At 42.5% G+C, this 13,751-nt stretch overlaps 1 protein-coding gene across 3 annotated transcripts in view; it reads right to left on the reverse strand.

The window, feature by feature from the left end:
• Positions 1-13,751, reverse strand: part of LOC115190948 (neurotrophin receptor-interacting factor homolog) — a 204,524-nt gene that overhangs the window by 59,866 nt on the left and 130,907 nt on the right. The gene's annotated exons all lie outside the window — the stretch shown is intronic.

Genomic DNA, 13,751 nt, shown 5'->3' on the forward strand with positions numbered 1-13,751 from the left:
CCACAATGAAATAGGGTGCAGGCCAGGCAGCAGGCTGTTAGCCAGCCTGCCAGCTTAGTGGAGTCTGCCACTAGCACAGTTAGCGTAGTCAGCTCAGCTTTCCCCATTGAGACCGTGTCTGTGCCTCGATCTTGGTTGGGCAAAATTAAAAATGGCGGTGTTCGCTTCAGTAATCTTACTAGTATAAAGACCTCCTCCATTCCTGCCATTATTGAAAGAGATTGTGATACTTCACATCTCAAAATTGGGTTACTTAATGTTAGATCCCTCACTTCCAAGGCAGTTATAGTCAATGAACTAATCACTGATCATAATCTTGATGTGATTGGCCTGACTGAAACATGGCTTAAGCCTGATGAATTTACTGTGTTAAATGAGGCCTCACCCCCTGGTTACACTAGTGACCAAACCCCCCGTGCATCCGGCAAAGGCGGAGGTGTTGCTAACATTTACGATAGCAAATTTCAATTTACAAAAAAAAAAACAATGACGTTTTCGTCTTTTGAGCTTCTAGTCATGAAATCTATGCAGCCTACTCAATCACTTTTTATAGCTACTGTTTACAGGCCTCCTGGGCCATATGCAGTGTTCCTTACTGAGTTCCCTGAATTCCTATCGGATCTTGTAGTCATAGCAGATAATATTCTAATTTTTGGTGACTTTAACATTCACATGGAAAAGTCCACAGACCCACTCCAAAAGGCTTTCGGAGCCATCATCGACTCAGTGGGTTTTGTCCAACATGTCTCTGGACCTACTCACTGCCACAGTCATACTCTGGACCTAATTTTGTCCCATGGAATAAATGTTGTGGATCTTAATGTTTTTCCTCATAATCCTGGATTATCGGACCACCATTTTATTGCGTTTACAATTGCAACAAATAATCTGCTCAGACCCCAACCAAGGAAGATTAAAAGTCGTGCTATAAATTCTCAGACAACCCAAAGATTCCTTGATGCCCTTCCAGACTCCCTCTGCCTACCCAAGGACGTCAGAGGACAAGAATCAGTTAACCACCTAACCGAGGAACTCAATTCAACCTTGCGCAATACCCTAGATGCAGTTGCACCCCTAAAAATTAAAAACATCTGTCATAAGAAACTAGCTCCCTGGTATACAGAAAATACACGAGCTCTGAAGCAAGCTTCCAGAAAATTGGAACGGAAATGGCGCCACACTAAACTGGAAGTCTTCCGACTAGCTTGGAAAGACAGTACCGTGCAGTATCGAAGAGCCCTCACTGCTGCACGATCATCCTATTTTTCCAACTTAATTGAGGAAAATAAGAACAATCCGAAATTTCTTTTTGACACTGTCGCAAAGCTAACTAAAAAGCAGCATTCGCAAATGGAGGATGGCTTTCACTTCAGCAGTAATAAATTTATGAACTTTTTTGAGGAAAAGATCATGATCATTAGAAAGCAAATTACGGACTCATCTTTAAATCTGGGTATTCCTCCAGGGCTTCATTGTCCAGAGTCTGCACAACTCTGCCAGGACCCTGGCTCAAGGGAGATACTAAAGTGTTTTAGTACTATATCTCTTGACACAATGATGAAAATAATCATGGCCTCCAAACCCTCAAGCTGCATACTGGACCCTATTCCAACTAAACTACTGAAAGAGCTGCTTCCTGTGCTTGGCCCTCCTATGTTGAACATAATAAACGGCTCTCTATCCACCGGATGTGTACCAAGCTCACTAAAAATGGCAGTAATAAAGCCTCTCTTGAAAAAGCCGAATCTTGACCCAGAAATTATAAAAAACTATCGGCCTATATCGAATCTTCCATTCCTCTCAAAAATTTTAGAAAAAGTTGTTGCGCAGCAACTCACTGCCTTCCTGAAGACAAACAATGTATACGAAACGCTTCAGTCTGGTTTTAGACCCCATCATAGCACTGAGACTGCACTTGTGAAGGTGGTAAATGACCTTTTAATGACGTCAGACCGAGGCTCTGCATCTGTCCTCGTGCTCCTAGATCTTAGTGCCGCTTTTGATACCATCGATCACCACATTCTTTTGGAGAGATTGGAAACCCAAATTGGTCTACATGGACAAGTTCTGGCCTGGTTTAGATCTTATCTGTCGGAAAGATATCAGTTTGTCTCTGTGAATGGTTCGTCCTCTGACAAATCAATTGTAAATTTCGGTGTTCCTCAAGGTTCCGTTCTAGGACCACTATTGTTTTCACTATATATTTTACCTCTTGGGGATGTCATTCGAAAACATAATGTTAAATTTCACTGCTATGCGGACGACACACAGCTGTACATTTCAATGAAACATGGTGAAGCCCCAAAATTGCCCTCGCTAGAAGCCTGTGTTTCAGACATAAGGAAGTGGATGGCTGCAAATTTTCTACTTATAAACTCGGACAAAACAGAGATGCTTGTCCTAGGTCCCAAGAAACAAAGAGATCTTCTGTTGAATCTGACAATTAATCTGGATGGTTGTACAGTCGTCTCAAATAAAACTGTGAAGGACCTCGGCGTTACTCTGGACCCTGATCTCTCTTTTGAAGAACATATCAAGACTGCTTCAAGGACAGCTTTTTTCCATCTACGTAACATTGCAAAAATCAGAAACTTTCTGTCCAAAAATGACGCAGAAAAATTAATCCATGCTTTTGTTACTTCTAGGCTCGACTACTGCAATGCTCTACTTTCCGGCTACCCGGATAAAGCACTAAACAAACTTCAGTTAGTGCTAAATACGGCTGCTAGAATCCTGACTAGAACCAAAAAATTTGATCATATTACTCCAGTGCTAGCTTCCCTACACTGGCTTCCTGTTAAGGCAAGGGCTGATTTCAAGGTTTTACTGCTAACCTACAAAGCATTACATGGGCTTGCTCCTACCTATCTTTCCGATTTGGTCCTGCCGTACATACCTACACGTACGCTACGGTCACAAGACGCAGGCCTCCTAATTGTCCCTAGAATTTCTAAGCAAACGGCTGGAGGTAGGGCTTTCTCCTATAGAGCTCCATTTTTATGGAATGGTCTGCCTACCCATGTGAGAGACGCAGACTCAGTCTCAACCTTTAAGTCTTTACTGAAGACTTATCTCTTCAGTAGGTCCTATGATTAAGTATAGTCTGGCCCAGGAGTGTGAAGGTGAACGGAAAGGCTGGAGCAACGAACCGCCCTTGCTGTCTCTGCCTTGTCGGTTCCCCTCTTCCCACTGGGATTCTCTGCCTCTAACCCTTTTACAGGGGCTGAGTCACTGACTTACTGGTGTTCTTCCATGCCGTCCATGGGAGGGGTGCGTCACTTGAGTAGGTTGAGCCACTGACGTGGTCTTCCTGTCTGGGTTGGCGCCCCCCCCTTGGGTTGTGCCGTGGCAGACATCTTTGTGGGCTATACTCGGCCTTGTCTTAGGACGGTAGGTTGGTGGTTGTAGATATCCCTCTAGTGGTGTGGGGGCTGTGCTTTGGCAAAGTGGGTGGGGTTATATCCTGCCTGTTTGGCCCTGTCCGGGGGTATCATCGGATGGGGCCACAGTGTCTTCTGATCCCTCCTGTCTCAGCCTCCAGTATTTATGCTGCAGTAGTTTATGTGTCGGGGGGCTAGGGTCAGTCTGTTACATCTGGAGTATTCTCTTGTCTTATCCAGTGTCCTGTGTGAATGTAAATATGCTCTCTCTAATTCTCTCTTTCTTTCTCTCTTTCTCTCGGAGGACCTGAGCCCTAGGACTACCTGGCATGATGACTCCTTGCTGTCCCCAGTCCACCTGGCCATGCTGCTGCTCCAGTTTCAACTGTTCTGCCTGCGGCTACGGAACCCTGACCTGTTCACCGGACGTGCTTGTTGCACCCTCGACAATTACTATGATTATTATTATTTGACCATGCTGGTCATTTACGAACATTTTAACATCTTGACCATGTTCTGTTATAATATCCACCCGGCACAGCCAGAAGAGGACTGGCCACCCCTCATAGCCTGGTTCCTCTCTAGGTTTCTTCCTAGGTTTTTGGCCTTTCTCAGGAGTTTTTCCTAGGGAGTTTTTCCCAGCCACCGTGCTTCTTTCACATGCATTGCTTGCTGTTTGGGGTTTTAGGCTGGGTTTCTGTACAGCACTTTGAGATTTCAGCTGATGTACGAAGGGCTATATAAATAAATTTGATTTGATTTGACTTTACTCAGTACTTTGTTGAAGTACCTTTGGCAGCAATTACAGCCTCGCGTCTTCTTGGGTATGACGCTACAAGCTTGGCACACCTGTATTTGGGGAGTTTCTCCCATTCTTCTCTGCAGATCAGGTCGCTGCACAGTTATTTTCAGGTCTCTCCAGAGATGTTCGATCGGGTTCAAGTCTGGGCTCTGGCTGGGCCACTCATGGACATTCAGAGACTTGTCCCGAAACCACTCCTGCGTTGTCTTGGCTGTGTGCTTAGGGTCGTTGTCTGGTTGGAAGGTGAACCTTCGCCCCAGTCTGAGGTCCTGAGCACGTTTTCATCAAGGATCTCTCTGTGCTCCGTTCATCTTTGCCTGATCCTAAATAGTCTCAGAGTTACGGCTGCTGAAAAACATCCCCACAGCATGATGCTGCCACCAACATGCTTCACCGTAGGGATGGTGCCAGGTTTCCTCCAGATGCGACTCTTGGTACTCAGGCCAAAGAGTTCAGTCTTGGTTTCATCAGACCAGAAAATCTTGTTTCTCATGGTCTGAGAGTCCTTTAGGTGCCTTTTGGCAAACTCCAAGCGGGCTGTCATGTAACTTTTACTGAGGAGTGGCTTCCGTCTGGCCACTCTACCATAAAGGCCTGATTGTTGGAGTGATGTTTGTCCTTCTGGAAGGTTCTCCCATCTCCACAGAGGAACTCTGGAGCTCTGTCAGAGTGACCATCGGGTTCTTGGGCACCTCGGGTTCTTCTCCCCCGATTGCTCAGTTTGGCCGGGCGGCCAGCTCTAGGATGAGTATTGTTGGTTCCAGGCTTCTTCCATTCTCAAAACCTACACCCCAACCCTTACACTCTCTTCTGCGAACTCTGGTCTCTTGGCCATCCCACTCCTACTGGTAGGTCAGTTCAAGCTCAGCCAAGTCAAAGCTCTTCTTTGTCCTGGCACCACAATGGTGGAACAGCAGAGTCCCTGCCCATCTTCCGAAAATGTTAAACTCTACCTCTTAAATTAATCCCACCTCCACCGTGTCAGCGTGCATTGCGCCCGGCCCGCCACAAGAGTCGCTAGTGCACGATCGGACAAGAACATCCCTGTCGGCCAAACCCTCCCCTAACCCGGATGACGCTGAGCCAATTGTGCGCCGCCCCATGATGGGTCTCCCAGTTGCGGCCGGCTTTGACAGAGCCTGGACTCGAACCAGGATCTCTAGTGGCATAGCTTGATCTCTAGTGGCATAGCTAGCACTGCACCACTCGAGAGACCCATAGTTGTGTTTTTATATTCATTTTTCATTTCTATACGATTTAAGATTTTTGTTTGAAATGTAGTTTTGGTTAGTTTTCAGATCTGATTTACTAGTTGTTATTTACTTTAAGTTTTATAAAAAATATATTTTGTTTATATTATTTAGTGTCAGTTTTAGCGACAGAAAGTAACCTGCGCGTGGGAGGCTAACAGCCATTTTATGTGTTGTATAGTTTTTGATGTCCCTTCTTGCCACTGTGTGGCAGTAATACATAAGGTGATGGGTCAGGTCATAGGTTAGGTTTAAAGGGATAGTTTACCCAAATGACACATTGGTTTCCTTAACCTGTAAGCAGTCTATGGTCAAGGTATGACGGCAAACCATGCAAAAAAATGTCGGTACCATGACTGGAATGGGATTTTTTGCCACAAATGCTAAAACGTTAGCATTTGGAAACAGTGCCAGGGAAACTAAACCAAAGCATGGACTGATGTCAAACCTTGTCCATAGACTGCTTACAGGGTAAGGAAACCAATATGTAATTTTGTCATTTGGTGAACTGTCCCTTTAAAGCACGTGTGAAACTCATTCCATGGAGGGCCGAGTGTCTTCGCTTCTCCCTTGTACTTGATTGATGAAATAAGGTCACTAATTAGTAAGGAACTCCCCTCACCCTTGCTTTAAAGGTAGACTCAGCGAGATGTGAGGTAGATGCACCAAGTAAACAGTAGTAGTGGGTAAATTCCTGCAACAACCAGAAGCATTGAAGCGTGACCCTAAACTTCTCAGCTGTTTTGATCCCAGAGCTACCACGTTATAGCAGTGTGAAGCACACGTGCAAAGCCGCAGATACTCTGTGTGACAGTAAAGTCTTGCATCGTGCTCATCTCAATGGGCACGCTTCTCGTCTTATACGTTGCTGACACCTGTCAGATCTTACAACACCTGGATATGTATTTTACGTATCAGCTAACCACATCATGGTCGCGTTCCCCTGCTCAGACGTTGCAAGCATCATAATGTATCTTTAACAATTAGGGAAGACACAGGGGGATCCGAAATTGACACCCTTGATAAAGATGAGCAAAAATGACTGAATAAAATACATAATTCAGATACTGAGCTATATGCAATTTTATTTATTAAATGTATGGTATTTTATACTAATACAATTGCTCAGAGAAAGATTTTCACAAAAAGATAGGGGTCAAAATGATTGACACTCCTGTTTTCAATACCTCACCTTGCGAAGATTATTGCACTGAGCCTTTTTTGAAAATGTTTTCTAAAATTGTAGAACACATTGGGAGGATGGATCTTAGACCATTGCTCCTTACAGAATCTTTCCAGATCATTGGTATCCTTTGTCTGCGCTTATGGACTGCCCTCTTCAATTCAAACCACAGGTTTTCAATGGGATTTGATTCAATTTACCATTTCTTTGTGGATTTTGATGTGTGCTTGTGGTTATCGTCTTGCTGGAAGATCCACTTGAGGCCAAGTATCAGCTTCCTTGCAGAGGCAACCAGGTTTTTGGCTAAAATGTCCTGGTACTGGGTAAAGTTCATGATGCCTTTGACCTTAACCAGGGCCCCAGGACCAGTGGAAGCAAAACAGCTGGTGTTTCACCCCCTCCGCCCAGTAGGCCTACTGCAGGTGACTTGGCTGTAGCCCACTGATCTATTCCTTTGATTAATTTGACTTTTTTTTATCTTTAAAAAAAAATCTTTCTCCCCAACTCACCATGGACATTTCCAACATAATTTTATGGTAAAATGATGCGCCTATGTATCATCTGTATTCATCAGTGGAGGCTCCTCAGAGGAGGAAGGGGAGGACCATCCTCCTCAGTGAATTTAATAAAAAGTTAAACATTTAAAAAGTTGTCCTTTTTAGATAAAACTATACAAAATATATTCACAATACCAAATAATTGATTAAAAACACACTGTTTTGCAATGAAGGTCTACAGTAGCCTCAACAGCACTCTAAGGTAGCACCATGGTGTAGCCGGAGGACAGCTAGTTTGTCTTCCTCTGGGTACATTGACTTCAATACAAAACCTAGGAGGCTCATGGTTCTCACCCCCTTCCATAGACTTACACAGTAATTATGACAACTTCCGGAGGACATCCTCCAACCTATCAGAGCTCTTGCAGCATGAACTGACACATTTTATACCCAATCAAAGGATTAGAGAATGTACTGAAAGCATAAGCTACAGCTAGCTAGCGCTGCAGTGCATAAAATGTGGTGAGTAGTTGACTCAAAGACAATAGTTAAAGTTTTGAACAAATTCATTTCTTCAAAAATGGAGGAGCGAGAGAGCTATACTTCATCACTTTTTTCACATCTAGCAAATGCAGCTAGCTAGTTTAGCCTACTCAAACACCCGGCTCAAACAGAGGGTGCTATGTTAGCTAGCTATGACTATCCAACACTGGAAATCTTCCAAGTCAAGGTAAGCTTTTGGTTTTACTAATTTATTGCCACCGGGGGGCCTCGGTGACTGTACTGCATGATTGTAGCGGGTTTACTAACGCATTAGTTCTATTAGCTACGTTGACTATGACGTTACTTTAGCTAATATGGTGACAACGATGTAGGCTGTGTGCAGCAGTTATGATATGAAGGTTTTGCTTGGAAATGCTTTTTCGCCTGGTAACAGACAGCCTGGTAACAGACAGCAATGCACAATGTGTTGTGGATTGAAGTCCACAAGCAAAGGGAAAAGGTGAGAGGAGAGCGCATACATGCGAGAAGGAATACAACAAGCTGTTTGTATGTAGCTATGAAAGTGAATTGTTTGTGTGTGATCAGGGGTGTATTCATTCCGCCAATTCTGTTGAAAAACGTTTCTTAAACAGAAGCAAACAGAACACAATGGGGATAAACATACCTGGCTTTGTCCAATAGAAACTCTCGTTTGCAACTGTTGGACTAATGATTACACCTTAGGCCAGCCAGATGCAGGGAAGCGTGTGCAAGGTTGTATTGAATGTGTGTGATGGAAATGTTTACGTTTGTGTTTTTGTAAAAACCTATTTCTGTATTCATGCAAGTGACTGATTGAACGAATCCTCATTATCACGATCTGCAATTTGGCAGCCCAGAACCTTGTTTAGAGAAAGGGATATCTCCGTTTCAAGGTCACAGCTTAGAGAGAAGCCTTTTGAGGTATTGGTCTGTCACATGCAAACGTTATTGATTAATTAAATATGAATTATGAATAAGCTAAATCATGCAAATATAACTTGTCTGTATATAAGAAATGATGGGACTGCCCCAGTAGATTGACATGTGTACTTGATGCATTGAGTTGGTTGGAACCTCTCCAGCACGCTGATAATAAACAATGATTAATTTATGATTGACTTTTTGAGTCTCCCTGTGTAAGAATTTCCACAACAATTTGGCATCACGAACTGGGTGATTGATTCTGCCTGCAGAGCTTTCCAGTTGGGGGTCTGCGAGGAAAACCGGTGGCGCATTTTGAGGGAAATTCCCGTCTGACCAAAAGATGATGAGACCCGCCCAGACCAGACCCTTACTGTTAACTGCCCAGGAGGAGACACATCATCCACGAACAATTGAGGGATGGCAAATTATTTCAGTAAGCCAATTTTAAATGTATTTTTTTTATTTATTATAAAACCAATACAATTAAGGTGAATAATGCATAGAAAGGTACCCATAGTCTTATAGAGAAGGCTATTCACTAGTCTTATAGAAGACTAGAGCGAGGGCGTAACACTACCATGGAAAGCCCAGCTGACAGCTGTCTGTAGGCATTTATTGAAGAAGTGTCTACGTGGTCTGCAGCCACTAACAATGACACGTGGTGTTATTAAATATACAGTGCCTTCGGAAAGTATTCAGATCCCTTGACTTTTTCCACATTTTGTTACGTTACAGCCTTTCTAAAATGGATTAAATAAAAAAAAATCCTCAGCAATCTATACACAAGACCCCATATTGACAAAGTGTAAACAGGCTTTAAGATTTTTTTATGCAAATGTATTAAAAATAAACAGATACCTAATTTACATAAGAGACTTGAAATTGAGGACAGGTGCATCCTGTTCCCATTGATCATCCTTGAGATGTTTCTACAACTTGATTGGAGTCTACCTGTGGTAAGTTAAATTGATTGGACATGATTTGGAAAGGCACACACCTATCTCAATAAGGTCCCACAGTTGACAGTGCATGCCAGAGCAAAACAACAAGCCATGAGGTTGAAGGAATTTTCAGTAGAGCTCCGAGACAAGATTGTGTCGGCACAGATCTGGGGAAGGGTACCAAACAATTTCTGCAGCATTGAAGGTCCCCAAGATTCTTAAATGGAGAAAGTTTGGAACCACCAAGACACTTCCTAGAGCTGGCCGCCCGACCAAACTGAGCAATAACGGGAGAAGGACCTTGGTCAGGGGGGTGACCAAGAACCCGATCGTCAATCTGACAGAGCTCTAGAATTCCTCTGTGGAGATGGGAGAACCTTCCAGAAGGACAACCATCTCTGCAGCACTCCACCAATCAGGCCTTTATGGTAGAGTGGCCAGACGGAAGCCACTCCTCAGTAAGTTTGCCAAAAGGCACCTAAGGACTCTGACCATGAGAAACAAGATTCTCTGGTCTGATGAAACCTAGATTGAACTCTTTGGCCTGAATTCCAAGCGTCACGTCTGGAGGAAACCTGGCACCATCCCAACAGTGACGCATGGTGGTGGCAGCATCATGCGGTGGGGATGTTTTTCAGTGGCAGGGACTGAGAGACTATTCAGGATCGAGGCAATGATGAACAGAGCAGTACAGAGAGATCCTTGATGAAAACCTGCTCCAGAGCACTCAGGACCTCAGACTGGGGTAAAGGTTCACCTTCCAATAGGACAACAACCCTAAGCACAAAGCCAATATAATGCAGGAGTGGCTTTGGGACAAGGGTCTGAGTAGTTATGTAAATTTTTTATAAATTAGCAAAAATGTCTAAAAACCTTTTTTGCTTTGTCATTATGGGGTATTGTGTGTAGATTGATGAGGGGAAAACTATTTAATCAATTTTAGAATAAGGCTGTAACCTAACAAAATGTGGAAAAAGTCAAGGGGTCTGAATACTTTCAGAAGGCAAAGTAGGAGATACATATTGTGCATAGGAAGTAACGACAAGAGAATCATTGAGGATGCACATGGGGTAATAATGTAGGGATTCAATCGAGGGATTCCATCCACCACGGCCCATCGTAGTCAGGGACTACTAGTGTATAGGAAGTAGCGGCAAGAGAACCGTTGAAGATACATAGGATGTAACGATAGAAAAGTCTACGTGGTCTGAAAACCACTGATAATAGCACAAAGTGTTATTGTAGGCATTTAGAATCGTTGAAGATGCACATGGAGTGATGTGAATACCTAAGTATAGTTATATAAGGAAAATAATGAATACCCCAACCAGTTCTGTGTGAGCTGAGTTTTCAGATCTATAACATTATATAGGGATTCTGTATGTAGATATGAAAGAAAATAGTATTATTCCTGAATATGCTGTTAAATAGAAGACTAGAGTGAATATTTAAACCCCTGTATGTATAGAACACTGGTGTAGAGGAGGAATTTGTGATGTAACACAAATGTATAATGGGTTACTAGAGATCTGATGAAGTAACAATAGAACAAATATATATACAACCTGCTCACCCACAATTAGACATACGTAAGTGGTGTAAAAAGTATTCTGAGAAATGTTCAGAGTGGTCCCTTTATGGATCATTTGAGAAAGATAGGGTTAAAGCATTGTATAGGATTTGACTTACCCCAAACCAATAAAACTATAAACACTTAAAATATTTCTTCCACCCTGGCAATACATTTTGAAATAAACCCCATACTCTGTTAAATAGAACCAATGATGTTCTGTATTCACCTAATCAACCGTTTAAAATGCTAGGTAGAGACTTATTATGGACAGAAAATGCAATATACAGGGGACTGATATAGAGTGCCAGTCCAGTTAATACATATGGATCCCTCCAAAGCATTACATATGAATCTTAAAATAGACATTTAATAAGTGTGAAGGAACAAAGTGAATGGTAATTGGCTTTCAGATAGCACTCTAATAATGCAATATCTTAGTCATTTGAAGAAGTAAATGTTTCAATACAAGGTCACATGACAAACAAAGGGATTAAGCATTAGGACTGATATTAAATTAGAGGCAGCCATCTGGTGTTTGGGTTAGAGATAATCTTCCTGTGGAACAACAGCTAGCCGCCAGTACTCACTGAGGAAAAAAAAACAGGCTGTAAGGGACACAGTGGGGTAATTTGGAACAGAGGTATGAATAATTGAAATTACATGTTTTTTACAATTTCCAATTATTATTCTATAGTTTGGGTAGCACAAGTGATTTAAGTAATTTCTAGAGCATTGTGACCTACAGTAGCGCAGAGGTCTAAGCACCGTGCTCCGGCTCCGAGCCTCATGAGTTAGCGCCCAGTGCAGGGTGATCTAGTGGCAAGCCTGAGCCTACATTAGGCTCACAAGTGAATTGCATTCATTTCAATGTTTTCCAGAAGTAAAACAAATAGTCTGATAATTTACTATTCAGAGAAAGCTCAACAAAATCATCTTTGGATAGGCTTAAACATCTTCACAGCTTTACAAAATGAAATATTAAGGCCACACAATATAGGCTTTCAATCCATACCAAAGACAATAACTAAATTGACAAATTATACACAGCCTAACTATAAAACTAGGTGAGCATCCACACTGGAGGAAAATATATCGTTCTACAGTTAGCCTACATCTGTCAATCAACTGATGGCCCAAATCAGCTCATCAACAGCCAGGGACACAAACAATAGCCTATAATCTGTTTTGCTAAAAGCCAATTTATGCTTGATCCAAAAATGTGGTCAGAGGCTCCGTATGGAAGGTGTGAAGCAATTGCGGCGCCTACGGAAGCATGCAGAGGCCAAATTGAGCTCCGTACCACATCGCCTCTCGCCTCCCAAATTTTGTAACAATGCAAAGGACTCCGTATAGCTCCGCATTGACATGATTGGCTGACGGTAGGTGGGGGGCAGGAGGTCCTGTATAAACACAAACTCACTTCCTTGACAAGTTCCTTCACAACAGCTCTGCGAAGCACAAGATGTATGAATTCCCTGACTTCTGCAGAGGCCGTATCACCGTAAATGCTACACGGCCAATGCAGATGTCGGATTGACCATGCAGCGCCTTTTACAGGTAGCCTACAGAATGTAGCTTATTGGAATATAACCAAATGGCATATTGTAACCAGTGTCTGCCCTCGGTCAAAGAGTCTAAAACGGTCTAAGACGTTGGTTTCTCCCGTGGGAGATCAGGTTACACTTGCAACTTTCTAGATATGTTCGCCCTCTGGTTGGTGTTGTCATCAGAAAAACGTAGCTCTTTTTGAACAGACTATGAGTGATTGACAAGCATTCCGTACAACAGAAAAAAGGATTTCCTTGTTTACCACGGAAAATCTACTGTGGCAATTTACCCGACACTTTGTATGAATGGAAACTAATGTTGGTGTAGCGTAGCCTATTGTTATTATTTTGTTTCTTTTTTATGTTATCCAAAAGTGTCTGGTATGGTAATTTCTTATCAAGATCGGGGGTAAAATATCCCTGGACTGTCCATATTTGAAATGTGTAACTTAATCAAGTCAATCAGGGGGATTGAGTTATTTGTGCCAGAAATGCGTTGGCCGGAATCGAACCCCCGCCGAAACAGTATTGAAGGCAGCAGCCCTAACCGCAAGACCACCCCAGGCCACGATTGAATTCAATTTTGACAGTTCATTTGTAACCTAAGATACACATGTATGTAGTAGCCTAGTGAAGACCAATATCCATCTTGTGTTATTAAGCTATGTAAAACGACAATTGTTGATGTATATGGCTGCTGCATTTCAGATACATTTTTGTACATTTGAATTTTGCAGTAATAGGGCCTAGCGTTTGAGCGAGTGAGAGAGAATATTATTTTTTATAGCAAGCACTGATCCCAATGGCTTGACTGCCCCTGCATGGAGAGAAAGAGAACTGATCATTTTCAGGGATTCACCAGGCTCATTTGAATTTCCTAATGCAGCAGAAAAATTCTCTGTGACAGAAGAGTGATCAAGTTAAGATCAATAACTTTCTTGATCCTAAATCTTGCCATTATTATACTTAAGAATCATTGCTACAAATAGCACTCTGACAACATATTTACTAATTTATTTTTAAATCGGGGGTATCTGGTCTCTTGTACAGAGATATCTGATAATTTCCCATTATTTTATCTCGTTTGTACCAGCTCTCAAAGCAATCAGGTCAATAGAATTTGTTTCAG

Source organism: Salmo trutta, chromosome 4 (assembly GCF_901001165.1).
Source record: "Salmo trutta chromosome 4, fSalTru1.1, whole genome shotgun sequence".
NCBI classification, from domain to species: domain Eukaryota; kingdom Metazoa; phylum Chordata; class Actinopteri; order Salmoniformes; family Salmonidae; genus Salmo; species Salmo trutta.